Genomic DNA, 19,810 nt, shown 5'->3' on the forward strand with positions numbered 1-19,810 from the left:
AGAGGTGTGTGGAATGGAAATTAGGCTTCATGGAAGACAGATAAGCCTAGTGATGCGGAAAAGCTGGGGACATGTTTGATGTATTCCTGTTTTCAAACAGACTTAGAAAGCAAAATTAGCTTTGGTGCAACTCAGACAATATGGAAGGTCATAAATATATGCATAAAACATCTGGTTTAAGAACATCTTCTCTGCAGCATTTCATGCTTTGCTACATAATAATGGATGACTAGAAAACGCAGGTATAAAAACGAATTCCTAAAATAGAACAAAACTGGAAAAAAATCAATATTAAAAAGTATCACCTCATGAACACTAAATTTATCAATAAATATACACACTATGGTCTAAATCTAACTTCTCAGTTAAAGTTGTTGTTGATGTTGTTGTTGTTGCGTGCCTTCAACTCATTTCCAATTTGTGGTGACCCGAAGGCAAACCTATTAAGGTTTTTTCTGGGAGTGATGAAGTGAGTGAAATGAAGACTAGAGCAATGTTGATGAAAGACTCAAAGTACAGGTAGAATCTATATGAAGATCTACTCTGTGGCAGTGTGGCAGCAAAGAAATGTATTTTTGTTGTCTTCATTGCATCTGCAAGGAGCCATACAATGGAGGTGTTTTAAGTGATCAGAGGTCTTTGGCGACTGGTCCTCAAGTAGAAAATGAAAATGTTTTTGTTTGCTTTTGTTTGTTTTTTGGAAATGTCAGCTGGTCCAAAGAGCTACAGCCAGAATATTAATTTGGACAGTTAGAGAAATCATACTATGTCCCTGGTGAAACAGCTCCACTGTCTGCTAGGCTTTTAGGGGGCATAACTCAAAATGTTAGTTATGACTTGGATCCAGGCTATTTGGCAAACATTGTCATGGTTTGCAAAGGCACTGTGCTGTGTGTGTTAACTGGAAAATGAAGTGCATGAAGCCGATTGCCTGAGCCTGCAAAGACCTGGGGATTGATTTTGATACTGTTTCTGTTCTGCTGGTGCAGAACCAGTATGGACAAGTTTTTCAGTGCTGAGAGAGGCCTTGCTATTTTGAGGCCTGTTTGCTGCTGAGAAAAAGGGGAGAAGAACCAGGACTGTATTCTTCTCTGAAGCAGGTTTGTGGACTGAGAAAAGACTATTTATGACCATGGACATCTATAAGTCATCAGAGGGACCATTGTAATACTACTGTTTTTTGGTCTCTTGAAATCAGTAAAAGTTCCTGTGTTTTTGTTCTGCAAACCTGAGTGGCATATTATTGTTTTGTGGGTGACTCTAGATTGCGGGCACACATAAGAGCTTCCATTTATCATCATCAATTCGTAACAAACCTTATCTCCAGGTATAAGCTGGCTCAGCTTCTGAGATCATAAGGAGAGGTGCTTCTCTCAGTCCCATTACAAGCACAGTTGGTGGGGACACAAGAGAGGGTATTCTCAGTGGCTATCTCTGAACTTTTGAATTTTCTTCCAAAGGAGGCCATAATAACCACCTCCTTCTTATCCTTCTATCATCAGACTATAACCTTTTTACTCAGATAGGCTTTTTTAAAGTAAGGAGAAGCATAAGAGTCTAAAGAAGCCAGAAAGGATGTTCAACTGATGTTCAAAGAGGAATTTAAATGAATAACCAACATATGTAGGGAAAAGGCCCAAAAGGCTAAAGTACAAAATGAGCTCTAGCTTGCCAGAGAGATTAAAAACAATCTCTCTGGTTATGTTAGTAGAAAACAAAAGAACAAGAAAATTGTAGGTGGTGAATTGCTAACAGGTGATAGGACAAAGGCAGAACTGCTCAGCATTTTCTTTGCCTCAGTCTTCTTCTCAAAGGAAATAAGTGTTCAATCTCAGTAATATGGATTGGATGAGGTAATAGGGGAAATGCAACCCCAAAATAGGTAAAGAAGTAGTCAAGGAATACCTGGATACTCTAAACTAATTCAAGTCTCCAGATCCAGATGAACTACATCCAAGGGTATTGAAGGAACTAGCAGAAGTAATTTCCAAACTACTGGCAATAATCTTTGTGAATTCTTGGAGAACAGAAGAAGTTCTAGCAGACTGGAAGAAGACAAATGTTTCCCTATCTTCAAGAAGGGGAAAAAGGACCCAAACTATTACTGTCCAGTCAACCTGACATCAATACAAGAAAAGATTCTGAAGTGGATCATTAAAAAGGCAGTCTAATAACTTAGAAAAGAATGCTATGATCTCTAAAGGTAAACACGTATTTCTCAAAAACAAGTCATGCCAGACTAATCTTATGTCTTTTTACTAGAGTTACAATTATTATTATTATGTTTATATTTATTGCTATGTTTATTTATACCCCACTTTTTTTGCTTCACAAGATCTACAAGCTTGAATGATGTGCATGTAGCATATCTTGATTTCAGTAAGGCCTTTAACAAGGTCCCCCATGATCTTTTTGCAAACAAACTAGTAAAATGTGGGCTAGACAATATTACCATTAGGTGGATTTATAATTGACTAAGCAACCAAACCCAAAGAGTGCTTACCAATGGTTCCTTTTCATGCTGGAAAGAAGTCACTACTGTAGTGCTGCAGGGTTTGGTCCTTGGCCCAGTGCTCTTTAACATCTTTATTAATTACTTGGATGAAGTTTTAGAGGGCATGCTTATCAAGTTTTCAGATGACACCAAATTAGGAGGGAAAGCTAATTCTACAGAAGACAAGATCAGGGTTCAAAATGACCTTAATAGATAAGAGAACTGGCATAACTAACGAAATAAATTTCAACAAGGAGAAATGTAGGATACTAGCTGAGAAGAGCTAGGTCTCAGTTGAGGCCTTCGCCAAGGAGGGAGGCGATGGTCCCCACCATCGCCTCCCTCCTTGGAGAACGTGGAAGGCCTTGTGAGAAGAGCTAGGCCTCAGTTGAGGCCTTCGCCTCAGAGGGAGGTGATGGTCCTCATCACCCCCGCCCCACCACCCCCGCCGCTGATGAAGGAGGTATGTGCGGGGCCTTGGGGGTGGGGGGCGCAATTTTGGGGGACATGGCCACTAGGTTCGCTTACAAGGTGAAATTACCCTGCATACCCATGTTAACTAAACTCCTTAATCTGATCAACCCTCCTTTGTGATTCTGAGGAAGCTCCTGGAGGCAAGATTAGGTTGTGACTGCAACACCTCAGGGTTGACCTTTCCCTCACCTCTTGAGCTTCAGCCTGAAAATAAATAAAATGAAATAAAATTTTTAAAAATTAATTTCCCTTAATCCCGTCATCCTAAGAAACACCAATATAATAGCTATACGAAATCACACTTTTCTTTAATTGACAAACAGACCTGGCTCTCCCCATTGGTTCTGCTGGGCTGCCTATTTCCTTTTCTTTCTTACTATGTTCTTTGCTATTTCAGATCTTCATATAACAGGACTGTCAGCTCCAATATGTTACCATTCTGTTTCTGCAACTGAGACCCTGTGATATAGCAAACCAGTGAAAGATACACAAGATACTTCCAGTGGGTGGGGGGATTCCCTGCTGAGAAACGGATGGCCAGCAACTCCCAGGACCCAGGACTCATCAAGAACTTTATTTACTCACTTGATTGGCTTTATGGTTTCCCAAGCCTCACTCTTTGTGAAGAGATTATTTCAAGTTTCCAAAGTCCATTAGTGGGTAGGAAGTGGGAGGTTTGAATAGCTGTCGAAATGTGTAAAAAATGCTTCAGTTCTCTATATGGGTTATGTCAGTTCTTTTGGCAACTATTCTGTTTTGACATCCATCTGACCAATTAATAAACCTCTGTTTCTGCTGCCTACATTCAGTACAACTCCTTGATCCTGACTTCAACATAGTGGTGTGCACTAGTCACTTATCTTCACCCCCCATTTCGGGTGGCTAGCTGTTTTTTGGTAACATTTTGATTGTGCTTTTCTTGCATGGCAGAAGGTTGGACTGCATCATCCATATGGTTTCTTCCAACTCTATGAATCTTATATAAAGTAGGGAAATTTCTGAATCTGGTAAAAGTCGAGGAATTTATATGTGTTAATGAAGAAACAACTAGAATTAACATCATTTTCAATCTCACAAATTCTTTTCAGAAAAGTAATTACTTCAGAAATATTACAGCTCCCCTTCCATGTAAACTGGCAAAGCTCTGTCTTCACTTTTCTCTCTCTTTCTTTGTCTTCATACTTTCAATTAAGACTTTCAATATAAAGCCAATTCTCATATAGCATCTTCCTGTTGCAGTTCACATTTCTGTCAGATGAAATCAGATAATTGGTTGGGCTTTCTTTTAGCTATTAAAGTAGAGTTATCCTAGAACGTCACTTCCCATCTTTATCCTGTTACATTTGTCTCTGGAAATGTAAAGATACTTATCACATTTGTACAGGCAAAATTAGTTTCATCAAGATAGGGCTTTTAACTAATCAAAATCATAGGGTTGGAGGAGACATTTTAACTTGACTTGTCTGTCTCTCTGCTCAAAGCAGGAAATAAAATGTTCAGGTGATTAATCTCTCTCTTAAACAGATCAATTAAAGCTGCATTCCCAAATCCAAATATACTAGGGAGTTAACTGCATTAGGCACGGTTGAAATTACTTTACATAGGATTGTGCCGGGTGGCTGCAGCATTGTATACACTTTATTCCAATTAAATCCTATTGTTTCATTTAAACAATTTTACAGTGGAGCCAAACTCGCCGTCTCCTATCTCTTCTTCCATCATTGTGAACACTTGTGAATAAAAATATATTGGATAGTACTATATAGTAGTATAGGTGTGTGTATTTTACTAAATGTTAATATATCTGGCTTCATTTTACAAATTTAATGGTATATGTTCTATTTTGAAATGTGAATGAAAGTATCTGGTGCTGCATGTAGTTCCAACTTGTGTTTCTGTCTCCTCCCTCCCACAGAAATTTGGGGAGAAAGTTTAAAAATGAAGATTTCGACACTGGGAAATACAATTTTCCTTCAAAATAAGGCACATAATTCTGTCTTGTTTGGGGAGGGAAAATAAAAAGAAATTGATTTCTATCAATTTTATGCGTTTCAGTTGAAGCAGGTGGTTTGATCCACAAAGAGTTCAACGGATTGATAATTAGTGCCAGAGCCTTCCATGTTGCCCATCCTAAACATTAAAAAAATTCTAGACAATATTTTTTTAAAATAATGTAGTTGCTATGTTACATTTAAACAATTTCACAGTAGCTCCAGACTTGCAATCTCCTACCTCTTCTTCTGCATCATCACTATACCTCTGAATCTATCAAAATTCTGCATCATCACTATACCTCTGAATCTATCCTCCATGAATCCTACTGTATAAGACTGGCTCCGCTGCCAAATGAAGGTTTTCTGAAGTGCTAGAGAATGGGAAATGAAGAAGCTTCAAGCCTTCTCCAAATATTGAAGTGGTCTAAAACACAAATGTGACATTCTCAAATTGCCTCACTGTTGCAAAGCACTTCTCTGCTGGGATAAGGCTAGAAGGTTTTTCAGTCGCTGCCCTGCTCTCTGACACTTCAGAAAATGCTCTATTGGCAGAAGTGCCAGGGTTAAATGGGGTTTTTTTTTCAAAAGGTTTATGAGATAATTTTAGACATTTTATTGAAGCAAAGCTGCAAATGTGAATACAACAAAGTTATGGATTTGCAGATCTCATAAATTCTTAAATGCTGAATATTCCATATAAAATCCTCTACATTTAACAACATCAACTTTAAATTAAATCAAATTACCAAAGGTGCACAATGGCCACTTGAATTACCTTATTCAATCTTCTTTATAGTTTTCCATTCTGTTTGGCCCAATTGAAAGAACAATGGACATTTAGGGAGCATGTTGAAGAATTAAGCCACCTTATGAGGGCCATAGACTCAACATTGCCTTAGAGAGCCCATTGACCCCACAAAATGGCTTATATTTCAATTTACATTTGGAGGAAAATCTCTAACTACTTTTAAACGGGAATATGATTTTGGTTTTCATTAACTAATTTGGGGGCACATAGAGATGACCATTTAATGTAGCTTGAAGCTGGCTTTAAATAGAGAAGGTTACAAAATGCACATTGAAGAGGACAGGAACAGGGGAATGCACAAAACTGATATTTTGTTCATAAGGTGTTATATGTTTATAATTTATATTTCTTCTTTGCTGCCACAAATTAATATTCAGGTTTCTTTAGCTGCTACCATTTTATTACACCTCAGCCACCTCCGCTGACAGGATTTTATACTGACAGGACACCTCTTTGTTGGGGTGTTCAGGAAGACACACAAACTCTTTAGATGAAGTAAAGTAAGAACATAATGTTTGTTTATATTGGAACAGTAAAAATGTGTAGTGGTTTCAAGAAAAGGTTAGGCTTTACTCTTACAAAGAATTGTTTTATAACTTAAAATTTGTGGAGATATGTTCCTTCATACAGGAGTACAGTTCAGGTGCATGAAAGTTTTTTTAAAACCTTTTCTCTTGTTGCTTGACACTAGCACTCTAAACTATAGAGTCTCAATATCTTAGCCCTTCTCCCCCCCCCTTCTTAACTATATTCCTCAAAGAGGTATCTCTCTAATAACAGTTCCTAAAACGATCTCTATCTTCAAACTCCAAACACCATCCAAAATAACTCCCTAACTAACTGAATAAATTCTGTGGGTTCCTAGCTCCAACTGTCACTTTGGCTCCGCCCATCTCCATTTGCTAAGTTATGTTCTCCATTTACATCAGCCAATCAGACTGCACTTCCAGTAATGGCTGCTTGATTGCTCCTCCCCCTTGCTTAGCTTAGCTTTGCAAGCAAGGCCTGAAGCTACCTGTACACCAACCTTGTAAGGTAGGCAAATCCATTACACACATCGTTAATGTGAACTGCAGAATTAAAGGGTTTAAATCACATCAGACCAAATCAAGAGAAAGTCCAAATTAAACCATTAAATGAGCGTCAGTGAGCCCTAAATCTAAACCACATCCTATGGCAAAATTGGCCCTGTAGAATGTGAAGCACTTTATAGACACTCACTGGTGTTGGAACCTTTATGCTTCTCTAGTTTTAATGTGGAACTCTTCCAGAAATTGAAAAAAAATACTGCATCTTGAGGCCACCTTCCCTAGTTAATGCAATCAACTTCCTGACATCAAACCAGACATGTGAATTTAGTCAACCACACAAAGAAACTGGTTTGTGCCAAACCAGTTCCAAACTGAACTAAGTAGATGTGTGCATGAACTTGTTCAGCTTATCAGTTTGAGCCTACATAAAAACTTTTAACTGTGGTATTAAACTTTTTTTTGCCAGGGGAGGGAGGTCATGGAATAACTTGAGGTATACAGTGATCACAGCAGAACAGTATTTTCTGCAGAACTGTATTTTCCATTACATTGTGATCACAACACTGTTCCTACCAATTTGTCATGATATTTGCTACTTGAAACTGGAAATCCTATTATGTTTGAAGTCTTCGCTGGTCAAAGTATACCTACTATATACTGCTATAGAGATTTACATGCCAGGCAAGGAGGAATCTATTGCCTCTCTTTGACAGAAAATTAAAGAGAAGGGAGAATTTTTAAAGATGGGTCCCCTAGGGGAGATAGGGTGGGCTACAAATAAAGTGTTGTTGTTGTTGTTGTTGTTGTTGTTGTTGTTGTTGTTGTTATTATTATTATTATTATTATTATTATTATTATTATTTGATACACAACAAGATTAGTACACAGCCAACAAGATGACTATGCTGGCTGTTGTATTGGATTATACGTCAGACACTTCCCAAGTGTCTAGGACTATTTGCAGATCCGAATGGGGTGGCCTTTGGCAGCTGACAGATGGTAATTGGCTGATTTTGTTTATGTGCAGGCCAAGGTCTTTAGGCACTGCACCCAGTGTGCCAATCACCACTAGAACCACTTTTACCGGCTTGTGCCAGAGTCTTTGCAGTCTGATCTTTAAATCCTCATATTGTGTCAGCTTTTCCAGTTGTTTCACATCAATCCTGCTGTCAACTGGGATTGCAACAACAACAATCTATACTTTGTTTTTTAACACAACTGTGATGTCAGGAGTATTTTGCTCCAAAACTCTGTCAGTCTAAATTTGGAAGTCCCAGAGTAGTTTGATGTGTTCATTTTCTGTAACCTTTTCAGGCTTGTAATCCCATCAATTCTTTGTCACAGACAGATGGTATTTGTGGCACAAGTTCCAATGGATCATTTGAGCAACTGTATTATGCCTCTGTTTGTAGTCTGTCTGCGCGATCTTCTTGCAGCAGCAGAGGATGTGATCCATTGTTTCATCTGCTTCCTTGCAGAGTCTACACTTGGGATCTGTCATTGACTTTTCAATTCTGACTTTGATGGGATTTGTTCTAATTGCTTGTTCTGGGGCTACAAGAATCAGGCCCTTCATCTCCTTTTTCAACGTTCCATTTGTGAGCCACGTCCATGTTTTTTCCTTGCCAATTGTGCTCTCATTTTTTTCCAGGAACTGTCCATGGAGAGCCTTCGTTTGCCAGTTTTCTCTTCTGCTCTACATTGTATTTTTTCAGTGTTTAAGGATTTATATTAAAGCAAGAATTTTATCATCTAAATTATGGTTCTTTGCTCAGCTATTAATCCTCACTGTTAACTATAACAGTAGTGATATTCTAAGCTTTTCCATAGTAAATTACAAAATTAAAGTAAGGAATGCTTTACATTTTTGTACTGTGTTGAAAATTATTTCTCTCAGGTTTTATAAACCATTAATTTGGGGGGGGGGGGTTTGCCATCATTTGCTATTTTTTGTATTTTATATCAATAGGTAATCTAGGACTGTTTTGCTAGTCCTGGCATTTGTTGCGTGAATAAGCTTCAAAGTTTCCTTTCTTTTCAAAAGTGTATTTTATACTTTTCAATGTTTTTCTCAATATTTAATAGTTTTTCTGTGTTTAGATTTTTTTTTCTTTGGTGAAGCGAATTTATAGTAAGTAGTCCCAGATCTTAGATGTTTGAAGCTCTGCATTGTATTTTTTATCATATTCACTCTTTGTCTTTTGCACTTTAAACAGTTTTCTACTATTGACTTTTTTCAGTGTTGGTTCTTAACTGTCTTTCACATAATCTGCCAGTGCATGTTTCTATTATTATTATTATTATTATTATTATTATTATTATTATTATTATTATTACTACTACTTGAAGGGAAAGCCAAGATGAAAGAACTGAAATGTTTGGAAGAAAGAAAAACTACGTGTGTCATCTGTTGCCTAGTAGCAAATGGCACATAGCTTCTCTTCCAAATATATCAAGATATAAGGGTGTGCATAAAGTTTTCCCAAATGGGGAGAAAACACAGGAAAAATTTCAGAGCTCTCAACATTCTGACTTCCACTGTACAGCTGTCCAAATCATAACTTCTGTTAGAATAGGGTAAATGTTCAAAAGGCAAACAATACCAGATGACAAATGCTAGGCAGCCATTGCTGACCCTTTTATCATCAGTAAGCTGCTTTGCCTGACAGGGAAGTGCCGTGAAAGATAAGTAGAGAGCTTTTCATAATGTTAAATATTGAGCCTATACAATAGAACCAAGCACCATGGAGTAAAGTGTTGCTTATATCCATGTACAGAAGTGATACCCCATAAACCTAATTAGGGGACCTTAGTAGTTTGTTTGTTCTTTGTGAATATCTGTTATTTAGGTAAAGCTTTCAAGGAGTGTGTTAAAAAAGCAATATATATATAAAGCCGCAGTGGAACAACTTGGATTTTCCCTGGAGCCATAGTTACTGGGCTGTCATGATGCACTTAGTCTATTTTTTAAAGATAAAATTCTATAATGTGTGTGCATTTATAGGATACTTGGTTAAGAGTATGAACTACAAAGAAAAAAATTGCCCCTGTTGGAAACTCTGTTCATTCTTCAAAAGTCGAGTTAGTGATTTATAATGTACTAGCTGTGCCCAGCCACGCATTGCTGTGGCAAAGTATGGTGGTATGGGAAATAAAGTATTGAGGAATTGGTGGTAGTTAAGGTAAAGGATAAAGGTTTTCCCCTGACATTAAGTTCAGTTGTGTTTGACTCTGGGGGTTGTTGCTCATCTCCATTTCTAAGTCGAAGAGCTGGCATTGTCCATAGACTCCTCCAAGGTCATGTGGCATGACTGCATGGAGCACCGTTACTTTCCTGCCAGAGCAGTACCTATTCATATACTCTCATTTGCATGTTTTTGAACTTTAGGGTTGGAAGAAGCTGTTGCTAACAGTGGGGGGCTCTCTCCCCCAATTCAAACCTGTGACCTTTCGGTCCAGAAGTTCAGCAGCTCAGCGCTTTAACACGCTGCGCCATCAGGGGATATTATTTCCTAAAGCTTGTGAATATACAATATTTCTGATTGTTTTTGTCTGTTGTAGGCAAGTATGAATGCTGCAATTAGGGAAAATGATTAGGATGTAATGGCCTTGCAGCTTTAAAGCCTGGCTGTTTCCTCCCTGAGTAATTTTTTTGTTGGGAGGTGTTAGCTAGCCCTGATTGTTTCCTGTCTGGAATTCCCTTGTTTTCAGAGTGGTGTTGTTTGCGATATTTTATGTGCTTCTACTGTCTGTGGCCCTCAGAAAACAGAGGATTTGCCAGACTTTAGAGATGGGAATAGTTTGTTGGGAGGTGTTAGCTGGCCCTGATTGTTTCCTGTGTGGAATTCCCCTGTTTTTAGAGTGTTGTTCTTTATTTAGTGTTCTGATTTTAGAGATTGTATTGTTCTGTTTTATTATACCACAGTAATTTTTATGTATTCTGATTTTAGTGTTTTTGAATACTTGAAGCCAGATTGTATTCATTTTCACGGTTCACAGCAACATAATAATAATATTAATAATAGTAATGATAGTAATAATAATGACTTTGGTAATACACAGTGTTTCACTGCCTTCTCAGCTTCCTTTCTGGAAGAATCCTTTCTTGAGAGGTGTTAGCTGGCCCTGATTGTTTCCTTTGTGGAATTCCCAATTTTCCTGCTTTCTGAGTGTTGCTCTTTATTTGCTGTCCTGGTTTTAGAGATTATATTTTCTGTATTATTCTACCACAATAATTATTTCATATAACAGTAGAATATCATTTATCCAACATTCACTTATCCAATGTTCTGGATTATCCAATGCAGTCTGCCTTTTAGTAGTCAATGTTTTTGTAGTCAGTGTTTTTAATTCATTGTGATATTTTGGTGGTAAATTTGTAAATACAGTAATTACTACATAGCATTACTGCACATGGAACTACTTTTTCTGTCAAATTTGTTGTATAACATGATGTTTTGGTGCTTAATTTGTATAATGATTACCTTATTTGATGTTTAATTGGCTTTTCCTGAATCCCTTGTTATTATCCAACATATTCACTTATCCAACGTTCTGCCGGCCTGTTTATGTTGGATAAGTGAGACTCTACTGTATATTTATAATCTAATATTATCTGCTTAGAACTGGATTATTTGAGGCCCCTTCTAAACAGCTGTATAAAATGCACACTTAAGTGGATTATATGGCAGTGTGGAGTCCAGATAATCCAGTTCAAAGCAGATAATATAAGATTATAAATGGGTTATATAGCTGTGTGGAAGGGCCTTGAGTCTACACTGCAATATAATCCAGTTAAAATCTGATAATCTGTATTTTATAGGCAGTGTGGAAGAGGCCTAAGTGAGGTCTAACTCTGCCTGTTCCCTGGGCTGAGTGGGTTGCTAGGAGCTTAGCCTTCTAACTGGCAGCAATTGGATAAAAACAATTATTCCTCTCCCTCTAATTAGGACTTTATTTTTCTTTTCTTTTTGTTGTATCAATCTAGAGGCATGGATGATGGGTTATGTTGTCAATTTTCGAGGTTGTAGGGTGTTTAGTTTTGTCGTTTTGTCGGTTGCCGGGATTCCAAAGTACAAAGGAACTATTTTAATTGTCTTCCAGAAATGAAAACGGGAATAAGTTTCTTTATTGATTTAATGGTAAAGTCAATTAACTACTTTTGGAAGTCTAATAATGGTATCCAATTAGTTTTAAAAATATGTAACTTGAAATCTTTTTAAAAGGCACCAAATGTAATGTGATTGGGGAAAGAATGCCTGACAAAAAGGCTTTTAAAGATAATACATGTTGAGAAGGCAGATCTTGGGATGAAAATTCTTTATAGCATCTCTAGGATCTTCTCTCCCTCTCCCCCCCCCTCTCTCTTGTCACAAAAGATTTACCATGGACTATGTTCTCAGGGGTATGTTTTGTCTTTAAATGTGCCAACTTTCTTTTATTACCAGGCATATAAACTCTCTAGAGAAATGACAGCTATGGCACCACATTACATTTAGTTTGCTTTAAAATATGGCCACAGAAGAATAGACATTTTTAAAGAATTCTTTAGATAGGACTATATTCAAAATGCCAATTCATTTTTTAAATCAGTTGGTGGATAACATAAGAAGACACTTGGATTTCATCTTCTGAGAAACCACTTTATGGTAAGCTGAAAGAGCCTGGTTGTTTTGTAGTGCATTGACTCTGTGCCAGTCATATATGAGGATGTGAGGATTGCACAGCATAAGTAAGACCTCCTTTTCAAAGTTAGGCCAACAACTGTGTTTGGCAAGAGAAAATGTGCATGCAGCCCAAAGCCAAGATAACTAGCTGCCACCTCTCCTGACCTCTGTTCTGCCCTCTTATTCTGTGCTACCCTAGCTCCATTCAGCAGCAAATCACACTGGCACAGAATAATGAGAAGTTGAACCTCATATGTTCTTCCACCCTGGTAGCAAACCTCTCACCAGTGACTACTGAAATGTCAGAGATGATTCTTTATTTAACTTATATTTTGTTTTTAGTTTTTACACCTGCCTTTAGGATGATGATGTACCACTCATATCCAGGGGAAACACATGGGAGGGGGGTGGGATCAGCAAGTAAGTTGAAAATTCAGATGGTGCTATCTCACTTGCCATAAAACTGTAATAAATAAACTACAGCAGGGTGATTATGTGTCACTATCTACTGCTCCTTCAAAATGTAAGACTATATTGCAATGTATTTCATTATGATGCCATGATTAATATTTCTAATTTTTATTTGAAAAACATCTCAGATCATTTATTAGGCATGTGCTCTCTGTAAATAAATACAGCTCACAGAACAAAGGTTGCAGGGACTTTGGACCTGTTCAGGTGCTCTAAAGCGGTCATTGTGGACAGAAGTGTTAGCTATGCCTCTCCACTCTGAATTGAGCTGATATTGCATTCTTGATTCTACTGATATTAAACTGATAAGAACAGATACTACACTTGATTTTAGCCAAAAGGTTGAGAAGCAACGAATCCTGGACATAGAACGTCAATAAGAGTTAGCCTGCACCCCAGCCTTTATCATTAGTGAAGCTAATAGATACCTCACCGTCTCCATGGCTTATCTAACAAACCTGGAGGGGCCTAAACACCAAAGGGCTTTTACCCTGGCAAGATGCCATGCCCTCCCATTGGCTGTATTGGAGGGGGAGATATCAGAAGACCCCCTTCAAGGAGAGATTATGCCCCTGTGAGTCCAGACACATAGAAAAAACTGAGCATGTGCTCCTTCAATGCATGTTCTACGGAGATCTTAGTACTAATCTCATTACACCATGGCTCCTAAAATATCCAGGGCGCACTGAAAAATATTACTCCTCACTGGTGCTTTCAGACTCTAGCACTACAATAACTTACAGCATTGCTAAATTTTATGCTGCAGCGATTAAAATTAGACGGATGATGATCAATCCCTTAAGGCAACACCCGGTCGGGAATGTAGTTAGAGCAAGTTGTTACAACTGAAATGCTACTAGACTTGTAATGTGTCCCTCCCATCCCCTTTAATGCCCTTCCCCAGTGCTTTGACTAGAGAAGGGCACCCTTCCTAGCAGTCTTGTCCCCCTCAGTTCCATACCTGCTACAGTAATCTGTGTTTTTAAGCTATGATTTCAAACTGCTTTCTAATCTGTTCTTTTATAACTGCTTAATAGGGAGCAGCATTTTCCCTTCCCAGGGTGTTTGTGGGCCACTTTGTGCTGGTCATAGACTGTAATAAAGAAAAAATGATTGATTCTACTGTCCTGCATTTCACACATGCCTGCCTCTCCCCTGTAATTTTAATAGCCCCACCTTTCAATTTTGATACCCGCTGATGTATTTTATGATGTTTTAATTTATTGTTTAACTGTTTTAATTATATTGTTGTTGTGTTTTTAACTTTTATCTGTTTTGACTTCTGGGCTTGGTCCCCATGTGAGCCACTCCGAGTCCTTTGGGGAGATGAAGTTGGGTTATAAATAAAATTGTTGTTGTTGTTGTTGTTGTTGTTGTTGTTCTTGTTCTTGTTGTTCTTGTTCTTGTTCTTGTTGTTTTTGTTGTTATTCATGGATATTCTCACAGGGGTGTGCAGAATGGCACAGAATTCACTCTGTTTTTGTTCTATTTTCAGGTGCCCCCATTTTATTTTTGGAAAGATTCTTCCCAAAGCAGAAACAAAACTCAGGGTTCCAAATAATGAATCCGAATGCCCCCCCCCTCCTAATCTCCTGGAATCGCCCTAGAAACAGAACGGGGGATACCTGAAATTCAAAACGAAAAAAGAATGAAAACAGAATGGATTTACACACCCCTAATTATTCTGTATAGTAGACCTGACCCTATGGATACAGAGATTCTTCTAACAACCAGGAACTATTATATTTACCCGAGTTCACAAGTTCAGAAAAAATCTGAAAATATGGAGCAGTATCTGCACAAGAAAGAATGAAGACTCACGACATCAAATTAGACTAAATCTATCCCTCGTTTTATTGAAATCAGTCCAATTTATAATGAGCCAAAGTAAGTGCTGAGTCGTCATAAATGGAGAAGCACTGGATCCTTTTATAAATGCACATAATGTGGCCTGGAATCAGCATGAAAAATGTAAATTCTGGGCTGCATTGCAGCCACACAGGAGTGTCCTGTGCCGCACCATTGGACATTCACTCAGTTTTCACCTTCCCTGTAGCCCCAATTTCCCCCCAAGAAGAAAGAAAGTGCTCCTATTTTATGTTAGAAGCCTCCTTTTCCTGGTTCCATGCCCCTCTTTCCAGGTTCCTTTGCCAGTCACATGACAAAGCCCTGAGATAATTAGAAGCAATCCTTATTGCTTTGCTTGCTGGTGGGAGAGGACTGGAACTATCCTGTGGTGCACTAATTTGAAGTTGGAAGGATTTCCTCCAACAGATGTGGCTGCTGGCTCTTAAGGTGGATTCACTTGCACACTGTCACGGTGTTGGAGAGTCATCCAGCTCTATTCTTTGGAAGAATGGGGCAACTAACTCAGAGGGTAAAGGTGGTGTGGTAAGATGTAAAAAGCATAGAATGGGGTGTGCCAAGAATCATGATTTATACTCTTTGGCAAACCTTCTGTTATCAGATACAAAAAGAAATGGTGCTCCATTGCCAATGAAGAAGTAAAACTTCTTAGATTGCTACAACAATTGAGACATGATGCCTTCTTTTCCTTTAAAAGCAACTAATATACACCCCATTGGAAGAAATGTACAATTTTATAATGAAACTGTCTATATGGCTGGAATATCCTTGTTTTGCACAGGATTCTAGTTTTTAAACCCTAAAACAGAACCAAAGAGCTTCTTCTAATTCATCACTTGCAATCAGCTAAACCCCACTGAGCATGTGATAACACTGCAACATAAAAGTATAGAACAAGTACCCTTTCTAAGTAATATTTCTCCCAGAATCCTCCAGCTAGAATAACAACTTAAATCCTTGTAGAGTAGATGGGGGAAAAATAAAGAAACCGATAAATAACAGTATGGTGATTGTTTCTATTTTTGCATTGTTCTTCCATAAAATATAAAGTTATATTATAATATTGTTATACTGTAAAACTGTACTTAATGAATTTATTTAAATATTTTATGTTGCAAAAAAAGTATTCCTGCATGGCATATAAAATACATTTCCCTATTCTATTTGCTATATCATCTGTGGACAAAACAGATTTGGCAGAAGGAGAATGGCCAAGAGTTTATGATCTGAAGATTTATTTCTGACATTTTATTTTCTTTACACCTCCTGACATGTACAACACCCTAGATACTTCTGCCACATGGAAAAACAGCTATGCAAACATTGCAGATTTATGTTCACCACTTAGATTCTCTGCACATTTTTGTGTCCTACATATTTGCTGGCAGAAGGAAGTGTTTTACAATTGTTAACCCTGCAGAGTTGTTATAGCTATGAAAGAATATATCAAAAGCCACTATCAACAATATCTTTATATTTTATCGACCTTCCTTCCTGAAGGGTGTGAAGGAGAATGGCAAAAAGACCTGACTTGAAGTTCTGCCCCAATATTAGATTACTGAAATCTCACTGAAGTTAATGGAATATAGGAAATAAATATGGATATTCTTATTCAAGTTATCAAAATGTCAGAAATAAATATGCATAGAACAGATAATACATATAGAGTCTTGCTTTCACACACACACACACACACACACACACACACATAGTGTCTTTTCCTGATGTAATTGTGATGCCTGTACCTAACAATGCTGGATGACTTCTAAATATTAATTTTTGTAGCATCTGGTTTAATGTGTATTCAGGATAGAACAAACTTTTGGCAACTCAGCCATAGGAGTTACTTGGGAAGATTAGCTTTCTCTTATGGAGAGAGAATGTAACTTGTCCTGTACCTAACGTCATGCAGGGAAGTTCCATGGTGAAAAAGGGATTCAAACCATGATATCTCAGAATGCTCCTGCAACACTTGAACCACTACACTACACTGACACAATAGCATAGATTTCTAGCATATACTTGGTTTTAACAACAAAACAGGGGGACACCACAAAAATAAGGTATGCAATCAGGGCCGGCCCAACATGGAGGCCATTGAAGCGCCCGCCTCGGCGAGGCCCCCCCCCCCCGGCGGGGACCATGGGCTCACTAGCTGCCGAACAGGAAGGCCTGTTCGGCGACAAACGAGCTCTCCTGATGCAGCCTGACTTTTTGCTGCTGCGACCTGGTTGGCTGGGCCAGGGCGCACGGTGTGGGAGGCGGGGCCCCGTCTGGGCGGAGCCCCACCTCCCGCGCCATGGACCCTGGCCCCGCCTCCCACGCTGCGTGAGAGGCGGGGTCAGGGCAAGCTGCATGGGAGGCGGGGCCAGGGTTGAGCGGGAGTCCTTCCAGGCCGTGGCGAAGGCCCAGCCAGCTTTGCTAGGCCTTCGCCACGGCCTGGAAGGACTTTTTGCTACCGTGGCCTGGTCGGCAGGGCAAACTGAGTTATCACTCTTCTCCTGTCAAGCTCATTATCCCTCCCCACTTTATCAGTTCCTACATCGAAATTAGAATGTCCATCTGGCACCTGGAGATCTGACCTTGACTGCTGTGAGGAATGTGGTTCAAACTGTCTGCTTGCAACCATTCTGTCTCTGGTCCCAGAATTCACTGGGACAAATTCTGGCTGCATCTCAGGCCCAAACCCAGAGTCCCCTGGCAAGGCGAGGGGGGATGACAAACTCTGGCTGCCTCTCTGACAAGGCAGGTGCAGGGACAATCACAGGCTGAATGGGGCCAACCTAAGGCTCACCTGACAGCTCAGGTGGAGGCTGGGCTACAATGACAGCCAAATTGGTTACAGGAATATCCAAGAGTGAACATATTGCACTGGGATCTGCGCGCATCATCCGAAAATACATCACACAGTCCTAGACACTTGGGAAGTGTTCGATTTGTGATTTTGTGATACGAAATCCAGCATATCTATCTTGTTTGCTGTGACATAATAAAAATATTATTATTATTATTATTATTATTATTATTATTATTATTATTATTATTAATTATTGGAGACTTCCATCATCTTTCATTCATAACAAATGGAAAATAAAAATGTATCATAAGATTATATATCGGATTGGGATATCATAGAAGTCTTTCCCTTTCCATCAGATACTTATTGATAAAAAGGTTTTTCCATTCTTCTGAGATTTTGTGCTACTCATTGCATTTTGTTGCACTGTTTTTTTCAGGACTATGAAATACATGATTTTACATTTCAATAAGAGTTTTTAGTCTTCCTGTCCTCTTATGAGGAAGGATGGTATAGAAATTAAAGTACTACTAGTAGGAAGTGGCACTTGCAGTTAAAAGCAAATGATGCCATCATTACAATTTTGGAAATAAACTGTGTGTGTGTGTGTGTGTATGTGTATTTCTAGCTACCCACTATCCAAACTACAGTTTTAAACTATACCACAATCCAGCTTTTATCTCTTTGGTTTCCAAATATAAGCACCATAATTTTTTTCAGATGCAAACATGTAGGTCTGAAGTACAAATGCAGCTGTGAAAGCTGTAAAATAGAGACAAAGCAGGTGAGCATATGCAGAGATCTGAAGTGAGAAGAGTAGGAATGATGAAAATGTGCTTCTAATGGGTGTGCTCTTTTCCATTTTTAAGCACCCCATCAGTCTCGCTTCTGTCTGTTTCTGTCACTGCGGTGATTTATCCAGCTTTGTTCTAGCCCTGGGATCTTATTGCACACTCCATCACTTCTATCCTCCTTAATGTGAAAATAAAGCTGAGTGTTTGGTTCCTATGTTTGTTGTCCCTTCTGATTTTCCACCTCAAAATAATAATAATAATAATAATAATAATAATAATAATAATAATAATAATAATAATAATCTCATCAGCAACAGATTAAAACACCACACATAACATTGATGAAAAACACATAAATCTAAAGCTAAAACTCATAATATCAGTTTAAAAGAATATGTAAGATTAATATATATTAAAACATTCAGTCCATACTTTAAAATGTATAATATTTAAATCATTTGAATTGGTTTGCTAGAAGAAATTGGTCTGTAATGCTGTTTTAAATTCAAACAAGCATATTTAGCTATCATTATGACAACTTCTACCACAATTTAGGGGTGGCTGAAGAAAAGATCCTCTGGATGACAGTAGTCAATCCTGGCTGACTGGAATAAATAGGGTGGATTATATGGAAGGTGGCAATCCTGTAGGTAACCTGCAAGACTTTAAAAGTAACAATTGATCTTGCCTGGAAACAACCAGAGGAGGTATTTTAATAATAGAATAATATAATCTGTCCTATATTTACCAGTAACCAATTTGTTTGTCATGTTTTGAACTGCAGTTTCTGAATTTGTTAAAGTAGTCAGTCCAATGTATAGCACGTAACAGAAAATCCAAGCTTGAGGTCATCAGCATGTGCACTCCCATTTTTAGATCCTCTAATTATATTAAAAGGCATAACCAGTGTAACAACCAATGCTAATAATAGGCACTCTTGGACATCCCATCTATCTGAGGTGTCATTTAGAATGACATATCTAGAAGCACCTCCAAGCTACCAACACGGAAACATACCCCATCCAGGACTGGTTGACACATCTTCATACTCAGGTTAGGACCCTTAACAGTTAGTACCTTCATTTTGTTTGGATTCAGCTTCAGTTCATTTTTCCTATCCATTACCTCCACTAGGCATTTATTCAGAGGAGATACTTAGGCATATCTGTTTTTTTACAACTTCTGCTATAACAATGCCATCGAAGTCAGTCCTCATGGATCATTAATTTGTCGCCTGAATCATGATAATTTTTTAACTTCAGGTCAGATCCTTCACTCCAAAAAGGCATTGACATTGATCCATTGCCCCATTTGATCAAAGTTCCATATGTTGTCATATAAGATGCCATGGCTGGGGTTGTATTGTGAAGCCAGTGGATAGATTGCATTCCATCAAACCGGTGTTTGTCTAGGGG

At 38.4% G+C, this 19,810-nt stretch overlaps 1 pseudogene; it reads right to left on the reverse strand.

The window, feature by feature from the left end:
* Positions 1-13,126: 13,126 nt before the first annotated feature.
* LOC134299052 (U2 spliceosomal RNA) lies at positions 13,127-13,292 on the reverse strand (annotated as a pseudogene).
* Between the last annotated feature and the right edge of the window lie 6,518 nt (positions 13,293-19,810).

Source organism: Anolis carolinensis, chromosome 4, assembly GCF_035594765.1.
Source record: "Anolis carolinensis isolate JA03-04 chromosome 4, rAnoCar3.1.pri, whole genome shotgun sequence".
NCBI lineage: Eukaryota > Metazoa > Chordata > Lepidosauria > Squamata > Dactyloidae > Anolis > Anolis carolinensis.